Source organism: Panthera tigris, chromosome E2 (assembly GCF_018350195.1).
Source record: "Panthera tigris isolate Pti1 chromosome E2, P.tigris_Pti1_mat1.1, whole genome shotgun sequence".
Lineage (NCBI taxonomy): Eukaryota > Metazoa > Chordata > Mammalia > Carnivora > Felidae > Panthera > Panthera tigris.
The window spans coordinates 58,388,684-58,405,983 of record NC_056674.1 but is presented as its reverse complement, the minus strand read 5'-3'; the positions used below and the strand labels follow the sequence as shown (position 1 = coordinate 58,405,983).

The following is a 17,300-nucleotide window of genomic DNA, read 5'->3' as shown; positions in this document are numbered from 1 at the left end:
ATTCTGTGTTTCCTTCTCTCTCTGCTCCTACCCCGCTCGTGCTCTGTCTTACTCTGTCTCTCAAAAATAAATAAATGTTAATAAAAAAATTTTTTAATAAAAATTAAAAAATAATAAAGATGGACAGGAATTTAGTAGATGCTCAGCGAAGCTTCTCCGGGCCCCTGAAGCTGCTTACGGTCTAATAGGAACAGGATGCCCGCGGAGGACCGAGTAAGTTGGGGTGAATCTCGGGGAAGGGTCGGGTGGGGATTTCAGACACTCGGTGTCATGGAACCTCAGAGAAATCAGAGCCCCCCTTCTCACCCCAACTGTGGCCAGTGATTCCTTTTCCCTTTACCCACCCTGAAAGCGGAGGTTAATTATTACGATTCCAATATATCGCGTTTATTTTTGAAAATCTACATATTCCTCAACTAACGCCGTTTGTTACAGGAAAATTGGAACATGCAGATTAAAAAAAAAAGAGGAGGCCAAAAACCCACCGTGCTCCACCAGCCGGAGATGACGGTGAACATTTTGGTCGATGTCCATCCAGGTTTTCTTACTTAAAACACAGAAATGGGATCGCCGGCCTTCTCACCCACTCGCCTGGCTTCCGCCCTCCCCCGGTCACTGACCACCACCCCCACCCCCGCCTTGTCCAGGTCACCAGTTAACCTCGAGGTGACGATTTCTGCGGCCACTTGGCTGATTTCACAGCCACCCGGTTGTGATGACACTGCAGTGAGCATCCTTCTGGCTAAAATTTGCATCTTCTTTATATGCAAACAGATGTTTAAGTTAACCCCCGTCCCCAAACGTATCAAACCCTAAAGCTGTGGAACGAGCAAGGGCCTACCTGATCCCCACCTCTGCACCGTCTCCCCCCTCGGGAAGCCAGTGCCCAATCAGGACAGACTGGCGATATGGCAGACGGCACCCCCCGCCCCCCCGGGTGGGACTCCCCTTGCCCAGGAAATAGGATGGTTCTAGACACACACTGCACAGCCGCACGTGGCTCCTGAGCCCTGGCAGCGTGGCTGGTCTGAACTGAGATGTGCTGCCATGTTTTGAAGAGTCAGTGTACAGGAATTTTAAATATCTCCATCTTCCCATTAATTGCAGGATAACGTGTTGGGTATACTGGGTGAAGGTATTTTAAAATCAGTTCCGCCTGTTTCTTTCTACATCTTTTTTACCGCGGTCGCTAGAAAATTTTAAATTACGTGTGTGGCTTGAGTTATATTTGCATTGGACGCCGCTGGCCAAACACGCCCCCTTTTCACATCCGCGAAATTAGTTATGCCTATCAACGAACGTTGTGTTTGTTTCATTTCACCACCCTGGCCGGTGAAAATTGCTACGTCTTCGTCTTGTAGATAAAAATGGGTCCCTTGGGGCACCTGGGTGGCTCAGTTGGTTAAGCGTCGACTCTTGATTTGCGCTCAGGCCACGATCCCAGGGTTGTGGGACCGAGCCCGGCTCATCGTGGGCCCTGCTTAAGATTCTCTCTCCCCCCACCCTGTCCCCCTCCCCTGCTAGCGCACTCTCTCTCTCTCTCTCTCTCAGACACAAAGATAAAATGGAAACAAATGTACCCCTTGGAGAGATGTGAGATTTGCCCGAGATCACAGAGTGCTGAAAAGAGCATGCTCTAGAACCGGACCTCCGTGCAAGGCCAGGGCGTGTGCCCCGCGCTCCTTGGAAGCCCACCTGCCTGGACTGCGGGTCCAGACTCCCATCCTGCTCGCTCTGGGCCTGCGAGGCTTTGCGCCACACTCAGCCCTGCGTCCCTGAGGGAGTCTGGACTTCCGGGGGACTCGGCTCTGATCCCGTAGGCCTCAGGGAGCCAGGACAACTGGGGAGAGAGAACTGAGCCCTCCCTGCCCTGCAGCCCTGCCCTCCCTTGCCTTCTCCCTGCCCTCCCCTGTCCTGCAGCCCTGCCCTCCCCTGCCCTCCCCTGCCCTGCAGCCCTGCAGCACTGCCCTCCCCTGCCCTTCCCTGTCCTACAGCCCTGCCCTCCCCTGCCCTCCCCCTGCCCTTCCCTGTCCTGCAGCACTGCCCTCCCTCTTCCCTCTCCTTCCCTCTCCTGCCCTCTCCTGCCCTCCCCTGACGCCCTGCAGCCCTGCAGCCCTGCAGCCCTGCAGCCCTGCAGCCCTGCAGCTGCCCCCTCCCCTTCACCACCAAGAAGAACACAGAGCGGGAGGGAGGGTGCCACACTGTCTTGCTGGGTCCTGTTCCCGCTAGGGTGACTGTTGACAGGAACACGTCACCCGAGAAGACAGATGCTGGCCTGGTCCTCAGGCCTCACTGCCAGAGGCAGCCCTGGGAGGCCTCTTCTCTGTAAATTACTGCATTTATTTAGCCCTTGAAGGTTTTATACGGAGCCTGCTAGGCCACAGAGGTGGGGCATCCGGTCCCCCCTGACGGCCACACCGTCCTCTCTGTCACAGGGACACTGGAACCAGCCTGGCTCAGACCCACCCCCTCTGGCCATCTCTGTATGTATTAGAGGCACTTGTCAGTCGTGCTCAGATGTGGTTCTAATCGTCTGTTTCGCATTATCGATGGCAACGTAGTGAGTTGGTGAAACCGCACAGGCTCGGGGGTCCCTCGGTCGGCCTCTGACGGCCCCCCACGCGCCTCCTGGATGGGACCTCACGGCTCGTCATTACGAGGCGCCACCACACGCCTGGCACGGGGCTGTCGTTTCCTAAGGGAGGAAACTGAGGCGGGAGGGGCGGAGGCATAGCCAGGACGTGGAGGCATCAGAACGTTAAGGGGGCTGTGGCCTGCCAAGGGTCTCAAATAGACCGCCGGCCAGGTGACAGCACGGGAGTGCCACGCTGGGATTGTTACGTGGACCAAGAAGGCAGGACGGCGCCTCCGGAAGATGCTGTTGGAATAAGCCGTTATCTCTCCCTCTGTACACAGATCGGACCCCCCCTGCCCTGCTGGTGGGAACGTGGAAGGGGCGGGGCTGTGGAAAACCGTCCGACAGCTCCTCAGAAAGTTAAATCCGGAGTGTCCGTGAGATCCGCAATCCCACTGCTGCGGACGTAACCCAAAGCTGCGAACAGTTCAAGTGTCCGTCAGCGGGGGACTGGATGGACAGACCGCGGTCCGTCCAGGCGGTGGCCTATCGCCCAGCCGTACGAGCCCCGGGCACGGCGGGCAGCAGCTGGGAACGGTGATGCGGGGGGCAGGGAGACACAAAGGCCGTGGGGCTCCGCTTCCGTGAAATATCCCAAAGAGGCAAGTGAGGGAGACGGAGGGCGGACGTGCCGTTCCAGGCCGGCCTACGGAGAGCGGGGAGTGCGAACGGGCCTGGTGTCTTTGGGGACGACAGAGATGTCCGGGGACCACACAGAGGAGGCGACTGCACGATGCCGTGAATGTGCCGAATGTCATGGGTTCAGACCCTTCAAAGGGTCCATTTCTTGTGTTTGCTTTTTAAAAGGGGCAGGCTCCTTACGGCAAGCTTCTTTCAGCCACAGGGGGTGAGTTTGCAAGCCATCCTTCCCACCTACAATCTCACGAGAAGTCTCTGTGCCCCCTTCCTCCGGCCCCAGTTTCCCCGGGCTGGCCTCTCCAGCAAGTTCCCCACAGGCAGCCACGATTGATAGCTGTTCAGAGGGGTGGCCCCTGTCCCCATGCCTGAGCTCTGCAAAGGGAATCGACGCTCTCACAGACGGAGAGCCGGCCTCCCCGTTCCCATAACACCCCGCAGTTGCTGTCTCCCAGTGTGGCAGCTAATGGACCAGATGAAGGTGTTCAGAAGTGAAGTCAGGTGTCTCAGAACCACAGTGGTGACTCCAAGTCCTGGCTCCTTAAATTAGCAAAGCCAAAAACCAAAAAACAAAAGAACAAGGCAAAGGTCTGAACACCAAGGTGGAAAGATACAGGCGCTTGCGTGCACAGCTGGGGGACGGGCCCGTGAATTTACAGCCTCTCCACGCGGTGGCTTTGTCAGTATACACGCAGGAGCTTAGAAGCGTCCACACCCCCTGAGCTGTGGCTCCTGCACCGGGAAGTTCCCGCAGGAAACACACACACACACACGACTCGCGTCCAAGGATCTGCATCCGCATCCTCGTGTACGAAGGTGCCCGTCCAGCAGCAGCCCCCGTGTCGGTCAGGAGTAGGACGGGCTGCGTCCTGTCTTGGCGTTTCTGCTCACTATGCAGAAGCATCTTCTTTGGGGTCCACAACAGGGTTCGGTGTTTCAGTTTTAAAATGTACATGTTCTGGGGTGCCTGGGCGGCTCCGTCGGTTGGGCGTCCGACTTGGGCTCAGGTCCCGATCTCGCGGTTCGGGGGTTCGAGCCCCGCGTCGGGCTCTGGGCTGACGGCTCGGAGCCTGGAGCCTGTTTCAGATTCTGTGTCTCCCTCTCTCTCTGCCCCTCCCCCACTCGTGCTCTGTCTCTCTCTCTCTCTCTCAAAAATAAATAAACGTTAAAAGACAATTATTTTTAAATATACATGTTCCCAAATGATATTTTAAAGGAACAGAAACATTTCATGATACAGTGGTTATGGGGAAAACAGGATCTAAAATTATTTCATTCTAACTGTGTTATACACATACACATAAACGGAGAGAAAGAGAGAGAAAATACAGCAAAATGCGTAAAGTGGCTAATCCCCAAATGGCAGGGTTATGGATAATCAAGAAATTATTCCTTAAGTGTTTCCCTTTCTTAATCAACTTTCTATACTGAATGTTTTGTTTTATAATAAACATAAGACACTTACTTTACAATAGGAAGAAATGTGGTGGTTTTCAGATCCCCCGCTCGTCAGAAACTGAAACGGCAAATATAAGAAAAGGCATGAGGGGCAAGTACGTCTAGGATTATCGCTTAAGGGGCTGTTGACACTACAAGATCCCACGGCCAGCTTCCTCCTCCAAGGAGGCAGGTGTGGGGTGTGGAGATCCCTTGGGTTTGGTAAGCTTGCTAGGCGGAGACCGGGTCTCAGACCTGGTGCTGAGGAGGGCGGCCTCCCCTGTGAACCCGAGGAACCGGCGGCCCCCAGTCCCAGCAGGGCTCTGGGGCCCAGGCCCAGAACAATGGAAGGTGTTAAATGTCTGTTATTCCAAGCCAGCCGAATTAGCAGACTTCAGGGTACTTAAGACCCGTGCCACCCTCCAGAAAGCCCTCCTCCTTCAAGTGCCGCAAAGCAAACCTCTTATTGGCGATGCTCTAACTGTTGAAAGATCACAGGCCCTTTACAGGGCCTGACAAACCCCAGAGACCCCGGAGGGAGGGCGGCAGTGAGACTCCCAGAACGGTCAGGTCAGCGACACAGGCTGGAGGGGCAGGGGGAAGCTTCCCCGGGTAGGAGAGGGAGCACAGCCCCAGCCACCGTGCCGAGACTCCCCTGGACACCAAGGGCTAGACTCTCGACAGGTCTCGGGTTGCCCTGATGTCACCACACCCTGCAGGTCGGGAGCACTGAGCCCAGTTTATAGGTGTCTTTAAAAGGGAGCTCATGTGGCCCCGTGAGGAAGCATCATTCACTCACCCGTCCATTCAAAACTATGTACTAAGGCCGGACGTGACAGGCACTGTTCTCCACGCAGGGGATACAGCAGCGAACGACACGGGCAAATCTCTGACCTCCCGCAACTTGCGTCTCTGGGGGAGTGTAAACAGACCCGCCAACGTCAGGTCATGTTAAGGAAAAGGAGGGCAGGGCGAGGGGTACCGAGTGGAGGGCCATGGGGTCTGAGCAGACACCTCACTTTCCTGGGAGCCCTGCTCCCCTTTGGCCTGAATAATGCGGTCGGCTGTGCTGACGTCACATCCCGGTTGTGACCTCATGCCGAAGCTATGCAGGGCGTCACCACTGAGGGAAACTGGCCAGAAGGTATACAGGGATCTTCCCAAATTATTCCTTACAACTGGGTGTGCGTCTGTACTGATCCCCAAATTAAAAGTGTTTTAAAAAACAAATAATGATCAACCCCCCCCCCCCCCAGTAATAATCATAGCTCCCATCTGTCAAGTGTCAGCCAGACCGCCTGGGTTCCAATGTCCGCTCCAGGCGTGGGTAAACTCCTAACTGCTCCGTGCCTCAGTATTTGCATCTGAAAAATGCATCCTAGGTGGTCCCTACCTCCTCTGGTTGGTGCGGGGATGAGCTATTTCTGGGCCGGCGACCCACTTGGGCTGTTTGTTTGTTTCTTATTGCTGTGACTCTGCGGAAGGTTCTGGAAGGCTCTGGGCTGGCCCTTTACAAGCATGGATCATTGCCTCACTTAATTCTCACAGCCACACTTCAGAGGCAGGAGGAGCCCCCTTTTACAGCCTGGAGATGGTGGGGGGGGGGGTCCCAGAGCTGAGGTCAGGTGGGCAGGGCTTAGAGGGCATAGGGGAGGCTCCTGGGCCCACCGAGTAGAGGGGGGCCTGGCCTCTGGGGTCAGAGGCTGCGGGAGGCAGTTTGGCCGGGCCCTGGCTTTGCAGAAGCCACAGCCCCATGGGGAAGCAGAGACAGGGCTGGCTCCCATCTCCTCGGAGGGAGGGGCCGCGTGCCCTCCCACCACTCGCACGGAGGCCGGAGCCGTGTCAGAGGGGCGGGGGTCCGCAGGGCCAGCCAGAGCTCCTGCCTCCTTCCCGAGCCTGCCTCACTCTCTTTCTGTGTCAAGCCCCGACGTTTGTCTCGGCAAAGAGAGGCTTGGCATTTCCAGAAAGCGTTCTTCCTTCCCTGAGAACAAACAGACCCCAGCCCGTCACCAGCCCCACGGGAGGCCCGACGGAGGAGGAAGGTGGCCGCGCGTTCCTGCCTGTGGAGGGCAGGCTGCGCGTGTGCGGGGCCACCCCAGCTGAGCCCCACCTTGTGGGGCAGCAAACGGAGGCCCTCAGAGGCAAGAGCGCCCCACGGAGAGGAGCAGAGCTGGTGGGGCCGGCCTGCTGCTTTGCCACCGTCCGAGAGGCTCTCCGAGATAACATGCCATCTTCCGGCTGTGGCGCCAGCCTCTCTTCCCCGCACTGCCGACGGGGTTCCCACCCCAGCTCTGGCACAAACTACCTGTGTGCTTCAGGGAAGTCACCTCCACTCACCCCATCTGCGAAATGGGCACAAAGTAACACGCGCCCCATAGGGTGTTGCCATGAATGAGGCCGCGTGAGGCTCCCCGACGGCGTCTGGACTTGTCGATACTCTACGCGAAGTCTCATGAAGGAGGCTTGCGATTTACAAGGGGCCAACGGAACATCAGGGTTACTTAGAACAGGTAACTGGGCTGTACGTCCCAGTTCATCAAGATTTGCTTTTTTTTTTCCCAGAAAAATTTAGAATTTTGTTTTTATTTTGTCCTGCTACCTTTACCAAGGAAGAGAGAGCCACGCGAAGATTCGAGAGAGCTTTGTGGAAGTCCCACTCTGGGCTCAGAACCTGCCTGTTCTTTCAGTTTGGACGCTAGGCCCTGGGCCAGGAGTGGGGGTGTGCAAGTTAACGAGGGGCCCCTCGGTCGCCCAGATGCCCAGCCCGGTGTGCACGCCGCGGACATCCTTACCGATGCTGCATCCCCAGACCAGGGCTGGCCCACCGTCCACACAGCGTCTCCAGCGCGCGAGTTACCAACAGCCAAGCCTCTGCCGTGTCCAGTTAGACAAGAGGAAGCTCACAGAAGAAGTCTGCACCTGGAAGTTTAGGGTCAGGACAGCGGTCTCAGTCCCTGACTGTTCACGGAACCCCTGGGAGCCAGTAAAAACATTGGTGGGGACCCCCGCCCGGCCTGAGGCCTCCCCGATCTCTGGGGGTGCAGGCCTCCGCACCGTCAAAGCTTTCTAGGGGACCATCAGGGACAGTCAGGGTTGAGAGCCGCCAGGGGGCGGGGTGGGAGGCTTAGGGTGGGAGCAGCAGGGGACGGGCTGCGGCCAGACGGTGAAGGGGAGGGGAGGGCAGGTGGACCCTGCCCCTAGTGGACTTTCCTCCTTCTGCTCCTCACCACACGTCCCTGACCCCACAGCTTTCTTCTCCCCTCCCGCCCGGCCCATCCGTCACCCCCTCCCCCCGCCGTGTCCCAGGCCGGCCACACGTCCAGTCTTGCAGATGGTGCCTCTCCAGACCCCCGGGCTTCCTGCTTTGATGCTCAGGGGGTGGAGGGGCTGCCGCTGCCCTGCTGGGAGCGACGGCCAGGCTCCCCAGCCGCTCTCACTGACCCAGCCGGAGCGGCACTTGGGGTTCTTCCACAGCAGCCCTGCTCCAACGCTGGCCTCGGTCCCCTGGGCCCCTGCCCGTCCACCCAGAGTCCAGGCCACCCTCTGAGCGCCTCCCCACCAACGCATTCCCAGCTGTCCCGTCCCCTCCGGCCTGACGAGGGCTCCGGAAAGCTGAGCACAGAAGCCGCTGTCGGGCTGCCCGCCGTCCTGCCCTGAGGCTCCGTGGCCGTCGCCGGGGCCACCGTCCCTGCGGGCGGCATGCACAGGTGTCCGCTAAGAAGGGGGCAGCGGCACCTGTCCGGGAACAGGCACGGCAGCCGGGGGTGCCGGACCGCTCCCACGGTCTCGGCACCAAGGCTTTGCTGCCGCATTGCCGGACGTTTTCCTTCACCGCCTACGCTGCTGCCCAGGGTGACTTAGCCGGAAGGGTCAGGCCGTGGGTCTGAGCCGAAAAGTAGACGGCCCGTCTGTCCGTGTTGGGGATAAAGGGAATCAGATTTCCCGAGGAAGGGCCCTGGGCGACATGGGGTTTTTAGGAAGGGAATCCGTAGGGTCTGACGATGTGCGTGACTACATCTCAGGCAGATGAATCAGACGGGGGCTGTGGGTCCCGGGTGCCCCGTCCGATCCGTGTCCAGTCCATTGACAACGAAAACCTTTAAGTGAATATAAAGATCACTTTGGGGGTGAGGGAAGAAAGACAAGGGGTAAGTCCCCCGCCCAGGCACACGCGTCCGCTGGGGCACGGGAGGGACTCAGCCTGCTCTCTGAGGTCCGGCTTCGAGCTGGTTCCGGGTGCTCCTTCCCTCGGGTCAGGAGACTTTAACGAGCTAGAGGGTGGTCGCTGAGAAGTGCAAAGACTCTCAGCGGGGGGGACGAGCCTCAGCACGTGGCCAGCCCCCACCCTTTTCACAGAAGGAGAAAACGTGGCCCGGAAAGAAAGACGCGCCCTTGGTCACACACACCCAACTCCCCTCCCGACCCTCTGCGGAGACCCCAGACCCGGCTCTGAATTGGCCGGCACACGCACACAGACCCGGCGTCTGTCATGAGCGAGCAAATGTGGGGAAGGGGCGGGATCTTATATTCCCAATGCTTTTTTTTTTTCATTTGAATGTAGACATCTGGCGTCCTCTAAATACATCAGAAAAATGTAAATCTTGTAAAACCCATCAGAGAGTGGTTTTAGGTTTGGCGGGAGCACGGGTCAGCGGCTGCCCGCTGCACCGTGGTGGGAAAACGTGGCTGTGCACACGGGTGATCTCACCCGTGGCCCATCACCCCCGTCCCCAAGGTGGCCAGGCTACACTTTGTCTGATGCATCCACGTGAAAACGTGGGTCAGCGGCCTCATGCGCATTGTGTTGCATTAACCGTTTTCAACAGCTACCTAAGACCTTTCCTGCTTTCGTTTTAGGACGACGGGGCGGCGGGCAGGGGAGGGGGGCGGGGACCCCAACTCATGGAGGAACAGCGTGCTTCTGTCTGCAGAACACAAATCCCGGGCACACCAATTAAGCCTCAAGACATGCACCCAGCCAGATTTCTAGTCCCACGTCTAAAACCCTCCTCAAAAGACATTTTCTGTTTGAGACATATTAAACAAGCTTTATTTAATAATGCTCGACTTGACTTATCCAGTTTAAATATTTGCTCTGATCAGCAACCATCTGATCCTGGCCTCCTTCGTTCCTGGCTGAGGAATAATTTCTCCGGGTTATTTTTCTTTGGTGCAGAGTTGATCCCGGAGGCAGGGGAACTGCTCTCGGGTTCCCTCTGCGTCTCTGGTCCGGGCCGTGGGGAGAAACGAACAGCGCCATAAAAAGCCTACGCCGCAGGCCGCTTTTACAAAGCGGACAACTGTGCCGTTGACGGAGGAACGTGTCGTTTAAAAGACTCCCCCTAAGCACATAATTATAAGGAGAGATTTCTCTTCTTAAAGGAGAGCATCAGAATGTAAGGCAATTCCCGAGGAGGTGACCTTTCGGGTGATGTGTTCTGTCCTCCGCCATCCGCTTCCCCCCGTTCAGGGATCTTTATAACCATCGCTTACGCCAGATGCAGGGTCGTCCGTCAAGGGTCGGGGATTCCAGGATAGCACGGAGAAGATTTAACGTCTTAATTCGCTATGTTTTAAAGGAGGGAAGGACACTTGGATTTCTACTAACTTTGGGGACCCTCCACAGAAACGTTTCGGTTATTACTGTCGCTGTCTTTCAGATTTTATTGTCAATGTTTAAAACACAAGACTTTTGTTTGTTTATTTTTTAGGTCTTACCTTTGCACACTGCCTTTGAAAACGGCCACCTTGAGGCCCGTGGGCCTGGCCATCCGTAACGACACAGACCTCTGACTGTGCTCCGGATACCAGCCCAGGGTAAGCCGGCCAGCGGCGAGGGCAGTCGGTTATCTGCGTGGCCTCTGCGAAGGGGCTCTGCTCCCATCCTGGGAGGGGTCTTTCTCAGTGAGAGGGACGTTTATGATTGCGGGCCAGCGCCTGGTTTATGGACCCCGGCCGGGTGGGAGGGTGCCGCCCGCCAGCCTGCGGCCTGCGCCGGCCTGAAGTGTTTACCGCCGGGGTGATTTACGCCGTCCAGGTGTTCGTTTGGGAAACATCTCAGCTCCGGGCTGACACGGCGATTGCCCTGCATTTGCAGACTTTGGCATTTTTCTGTTCCTGGCGATCCAGGGCCCAGAGAGACGGTCAAAAAAAAAAAAAAGCACTGAGCCAAAGTGGGTCGTCTCCTGTGATGGTCACACAGGCCGGCCGAGGAAGCCCCAACCCGATGCCCTGCGTCCTGCCCCACGCGGGAAATTTCCCGGCACGGGGTCTGTGCCCCCTCATCAGAGTAGTGTCTTCTTCTGTCCGTTGACTCTTTGGCCTCTTGGACGCTGCGTAGATGTCGTCCCAGGCTTCCTCTCTGCCCTTTTTAGCCCCCTGGTGCTTGCCAAAGGGCCCCTGAAGCTGCTCTTTTCTTGGGCGAGATTCCGGGACCTTGGGTACGGCAGACACGTTCTGGAGAGCGAGCTGGGGTTGGTGGGGGTTTGCTCTGCGTGGACCAGCCTCGGCTAGGGTGCTTACACTTAGAGGGACCCACGCGACAGAAGGCTCTGCCGCTTTCCTCGACTTCTGCTCACATTCAGTGCCGGCACGATTGTTAGTGTTTGTCACTGGGTTTGCGCCAGGAGGTCCTAACACCCATCCTGGAGCAGCCGTGATTAAAACATGCCCCAAGCAATCAAAATGGCTTTTTTTCTTTGCCAGAAAAATACGCATTTTGTGTTTAATCCGATCCCTCCCATCCTCACTGGAAAGGAGCTTGGACATCGATTACGCGTCTATTTTTACACTTATACTCATCTGTTCTCCAGCCACTTCTGATAAGTCTGGTGAAAAAGCAAACAACTGTATTTTTGCCTCACAGAATATTATATCAATGTATATATATTGGCATGGAGGCAGGCAAGGATGCTCGCAGAGGAATTGAGAATGATTCTTTGCCTATGTTTTAATTTTTACAAATACCCTTCTCGCCGATTCAGGGATACTGGGCTGCTTTTAAGAGCTCATTTCAATTTACTATTTCTCTCTCCTTGACAAAAACGCCTCCAGAAGCCACAGTTTTCCTCCTTACACAATCTGCAGACGGAAAACATTGGGTCAAACACAGACGGATAAAGAGTAGGGGCCGTCAGACCCAGGTTTCACAAATGATACAATTCCTTCTGTTTTGAGCCCTACATTTAAAACAGCCTTTTCAGCCAGTGATTCGCACACTCACAAATTCACCAAAAAAGCATTCAAACTTCCCCTGTTTGTGCTCCTTTCTCCCGGATTGTAAATACACGAACCTCCCACCACAGAGAAGTATCATCATTTTGCCACACTAAACGGCCACGTTCTCACCAGCAGTGAGACTGTTTCAAGTGATCAGCCCTGGGGCGAGAAAAAGAAAATTCCAGCCATAAAACAAAAATCTTGATTTCTACACATCAGGCCGAAATCCTTTCAAGTGACCGTGGACTCCCTGGGAAAACGGTTTTTGTCCGTTACCATTTACAGCCTAGTATCGAGAAGCGCCATGGAAAATGTCGTGCGGATTCGAAGAAAAAGGTCGGGTGTTTTAAAAGAACAGCTTTTTGCCTTCGCTGCAGATTTCCTAACTGTGTGTCTTTGGAAACCTCTGTCCTGAGTCTAAATAGGATGTCTCCACAGATACACGAAAACGCATGTGACCGCGGTCTGTTGTAAAGAATTGCCTGAGAAAGTTGAATTTTCAAACGCGGACACGTTGGCCATGGCCCCCACAAGCACGGTTTCACTAAACCACCAGATTCGTTTATTTTAACCTCTCCTGGAACCGTCCCCAAAAAGCAGGTGACTCTTGAAAGATTTTGTTTTTTCATTCTCAATTACGAGCGGGATAAAATGAACGTCATTCTATGGAGTCTGAACATTAACATGTAGGGGGGAGTTCGCCGGGATCTGGTAAATGGCTAAACAGATTAGTAGCCTTACTTTTTAACATATAAACATCTGAAACCCGTTTCCTGTTTAAGAAGAAGAAGAAGAAAAAAAAAAAAAAAAGTCTAGGTGGATGACCCCGGGTACTTTTTTTTTGATTAACAAATGTGACTTGTACATCATGGTGGAAAAAAAAAATGGCCCACGCTTGGTGGTCTTTCTACAGTCTGTATATGGGAGAGAGAGGAAAAAAATACAAAAATAAACGTTACCTTCTCACTTTCGGGGTGGGCAATGCCATTTCTACAGCGGCGTCCCGGGCTCTGGTAAATGTTAAGGCTGTCACCACAGACAGAATCCCCACGGTCTGTGTGCCTCGATAGAGTCCGAAGAAAAACATTCCCTGCATTCCTGCTGGCTGGTCCTATCTCCAGGCCCCGGGCTCGGCCCTGCAGACCCGTGTCACCCTGTCAAGCGGCAGAGGACACGGCTAATCTAAACCTACGCCTTCCCCCGGCCAGCCCCGGCGGCAGGGCGAGAACCAGGACCGGTTTGCTGTGAATGCGCCACACGCAAAGTCGAGGCTCTCCCTCGAGGGCAGAGCGGCAGCTGCAATTTGTTGAGCTGAGAAGGGCTTAGAGGTTCTGGCACATTCTGACAAGATAGATTTTATAGGGTTTGCGCTCAAACTTGATATTGGACGTTGGGATTCCAATTTTATGTCTCGAACGATAACAATAGCAGCTGGGACCTTTAAGAAATGCGTTGTATCCCTTGTATTGAAGAGTTACATAATAAAAGCTATTTATGTCAAACCCCTTATAAGGGAAAGATTTAGCCCGAATGTCAATATAACATATAATACTTTGTATATTCAGATAGGGAGAAAATCCATATCAGCACCGCAAATAATTTTTGGTCTGGAGTACCTGATACGTGGGGCCTTTAAGATTTTAAAGGAAGCATCTCCTTGATTTAACTCGCAAATTCACTGAGTGGCGTTTTGGGGTGGGGGGGGAGGCGGGGGTGGGGAAGCGGGGGAGGGATACTATTTCTCTTAAAAAAAGAAAACAAGTGCTGATGAACGCTTATTTGTTGTTCCACGTCCTTCTGGTGGAAAGACACAAAGGCACGCGAACGCGCTGTTGTTTGCTTTGATTGTGACGATTTCCACGGCCTGTAACGCAGGCACTCGCTGGCCCGCGTGCTGATGCCTCCCTGCTTGTCTGGAGGCGGCCGTCGCTTTGGGCAGTGACCGGCGGCCAGAACGTGTTCGTTCCGACGAGCGGACGGTCAGCCGCTCAGAAGGAGAATCTCTCCGGGGGCTGCAACCAGACCCGGCAGCCTTCCGTAGGCGGATGTCAGCGGGGCTCAGGGTGGCCTCCTGCTGTCCCAGCGACAGCACGCCCGATGGTTTCCGAGCGGGGCGATCGCACCGCCTCACCGACGGGGCTCTGGCTGACGCTGGCCGCTCGGAAATGACCACGTGGCCCCGCCAGGCGCGCTTGTTAGAAAAGCCCAGCTTCCTTCTTATCTTGTCTGCTCAGACAAAGAGCAGAGCCTGATCGAGAGGAGCAGAGAACCCCAATTAGCGAGGCCCAGAATCTTCCCCCCTCCCGGCACCCGCTCCTGCGGCTCAGCCCCGCCCTCGCTCTCGTCCAACTTTATCAGGCCGGTGTGACCGGGTTAATGAGCAGAGCCCGGCTGGGTGGTGGCGGCAACGGTCATCCGGACAGAGGCCCCGGGGACAAACGAAACCACGGCTCCTCGGGCCCCGCCGGAGCCGGCTGACACCCACTTAAACTCGCCAAAGCCCACGCTCCGTTTCTCGTCCTGAGGCCACAAGTTGAGCGGGTGGGGGGGGGGGGCAGCAGACGAGAGGTTGAACAGGGACACTCCTGAAGCCTCTCCGCTGTCGTGTGTCGGAAGCTTGCGGCTCAGCAGAAGGTATCTTCCTGTCCTTTCCTCCTTCCCTCCGAGCCCCGCGCGGTGCCCTCCCCAGTTTTCCCACGGAAACCGGCACAGGACAGGGCAGGCCTTTGCAGCGTGTGGAGTTGGGCGCCGGCCCCTGGGCGGCCGTCAGGGAGCACGGGGGCCCGTGAAGGGCATCCGAGGACAGCGTGGGTGCTCGGGACACGAGCGGGCCGGCACACGGGTTCTGGAGACACGTGCTGTTTATCCACATCGCCCCTCCCCACCCCCACCGGTGACACCCTCGTCCACCATCATCACCTCCACCACGAGGAAATAGCAGGAAAGGGAGACGCGGCCGCCCCCGCGGAGGAGGCTGCTTGGTCCCCAGTGATGACCGTGTGGCTGGCGGCCAGCCGCCTGGAGGCCATGCTGGATGCCAGACGTCGTGCGCCGTTGCATCAGCTTACAGAACAGCTAGTCCGACCCCCACGACAGCCCAGGGGGCAGTTTCTCATTGCCTGCACTTGGCAGAGGCAGAAAGAGGTCAGTCTCTGAAGACCAGATGGCGGGGCAGGGGCAAAGTCACAGGGTCAGGAGCCAAAGCCGTGCCGTCTGCCAGCGGGCCCCGGATGTAGCCTCTGTGCCGTGATATCAGGGAGAAAGCTCGGGCCACACCACCCAAGGGCAAGCCCTGGCTCGTCTCCTGGGCCTGTCACGCCGCCGTCTGGAGCCTCCCGGTGCTTGCCTGCAAAGCGGGGCCGGCACTGCTGGTCCCACCTGACAGAGGTGTTCAGGATGGCAGAAGGAGACAGGAAAAGCGTACCTCACATCCGAAGTGCTCGGCAGACCCTAGGTGCTCGACCTGGGGCCTCGGCCACTTGACCAAGCCCCCTGTCCGCTCACCGAGTGGGTCACAGACCACCAGGTCCGTTTCACGAATCCACCTGGGAGCTTGGGCCGTGTTCTCGGACACGGGATAACACAGCTGCTGGGGACACACGGTGGGGTCCCCCGTGCCTGCCGCACGGAAGCCCAGGCCGGCAGCAGAAACCCTCGGTCCCGCGGGGAAGGCGGGCACAGTGCCCGGGGCCCCAGCCCTCGCCGGGAGGGACCGCGCAAGGCCCCAGGCCTGGCCGTGGGAGTCACGTGACATGCCATCACAAGACCGCACGCGAGCCCCTGCAGCCTCGCCGCCCACCCACCGGCCTTCCGGCCACCCTGGCTGCCCTCTGGTTTCTGTTGCGTCTGTTTGGACGGCAAACCCCCGTGGGACCCCGCCTTCTGCACTCTCTTCAAAGCCCACCGGCCCCACCCTTCAAACAACGTGTTGATGGTTGCACGGGGAGCCGCAGGAACACTAAACAGGCCCGCATCCTGCAGCCGGCCTGCTCTGGGCATTCCCAGCCGCAGAGGCCAGGCGGCGTGGTGGCTGGGGGCCTGGGGGTCGGGCAGACCAGGTTCGAATCCCACTTGAGCTTCCCGTGAGCTGTGTTTGCTCAGGCAAGTAGCTTGCCCTCTCTGGACCCCAGCTTCCCCGGCCAGAAAAGGACAACAGACACGGGCAACGAGCCGGTTTGCAATAAATGCCGATTTTTGTACTGCTGTTTCACTGAGGCTAAAAAGGAAAACACCTGAATGTGTTGAGAGCAGGAACTCATTCTTAAAAAACAGGATGCTGCCTCTTTTTTAAGGGCTAGAGGGAAGGCACGCAGTGGTCTGGCGCGGCGGTGAGCAGGGGCGCTCTGCCTCGGGAAACCCGGGTTTGGCCTGGTGCGGTTTGTACGTGCTTCCTGCGTGACCCTGGACATCCTTCTCCTTATTTCTGGACCCTTCCTCCGTCTGTACACGATGTCGCCCACGTTTTCTCCCCACCTTCTTCCTCCGGCTCCCGAATAAAACCTTCCGTAAGACACGACCTCAATACAGACACCCCGCTCTCAGCCGCACCGGACATTCTCACGGCACCCACCCCCGTAATTAGAAGAATGCTGACTTTTCGCAAATGTGAGAAAACCTGAAAGCGGAGGGATGATGGGTGATTCTCTTCTGCAGCCCATCTTTTCTTTCTACTTCTTTTAAATTAAGTTTTCTATTTTATAAAGTATAAAGTTATTATAATTACATATAATTATAATGAATTATCATACAATGACAGAGTTATAATATAACTATAAAGTCTTTTTTAATAAAGTACAATTAACATAGAATGTTCTGTTAGTTTCAGGTGTACATTATACTCATTCAACAATTCGATACGTACTCGGTGCCCATGACGACAGGCGCGCTCCTGAATGCCCATCACCTATTGCCCCCGTCCCCCCACCCACCTCCCCTCTGGTCACCATCCGTGTGTTCTCTAGGGTTAAGAGTCTCTTTCTTGGTTTGTCTCTTTTGTTGTTGTTGTTGACTTTCTTAAATTCCACGTATGAGTGAAATCATATGGCACCCGTCCTTCTCTGACCGATTTATTATACTCTCTAGCTCCGTCCATGTCATTGCAAATGGCGAGATTTCATTCTTTTTCTGGCGGAATAATGCTCCTTTCTATATAGGTACCACGTCTTCTTCACGCATGCATCTGTTGATGGAAACTTGGGCTGCTTCCATAGTTTGGCTATTGTAGATAACGCGGCAGTAATCATAGGGGTGTGTGTATCCCTTCGATTTCGTGTTTTGTATTCTTTGGGTAAAAACCCAGGGGTACAATTACTGGACTGGGGGGTAGACCTATCTTTAACACTTTGAGGACCCTCCGTACTGCTTCCCAGAGGGG

General features: G+C 55.9%; 2 long non-coding RNA genes across 2 annotated transcripts in view; one reads left to right on the top strand and one right to left on the bottom strand.

Annotated features, from left to right (window-relative positions):
- Positions 1-12,887, top strand: part of LOC122234167 — a 78,352-nt gene extending 65,465 nt beyond the window's left edge. The window contains exon 3 of the long non-coding RNA XR_006211943.1: positions 10,420-12,887. This is a non-coding gene — a long non-coding RNA (uncharacterized LOC122234167). The remainder of the gene's footprint in view (positions 1-10,419) is intronic.
- LOC107179693 lies at positions 4,727-12,934 on the bottom strand. The gene is made up of 4 exons (XR_001510367.2): positions 12,886-12,934; positions 7,501-7,627; positions 5,508-5,620; positions 4,727-4,787 (listed from the first exon to the last, which is right to left on the bottom strand). It is a non-coding gene; the product is annotated as an uncharacterized LOC107179693 (long non-coding RNA).
- Between the last annotated feature and the right edge of the window lie 4,366 nt (positions 12,935-17,300).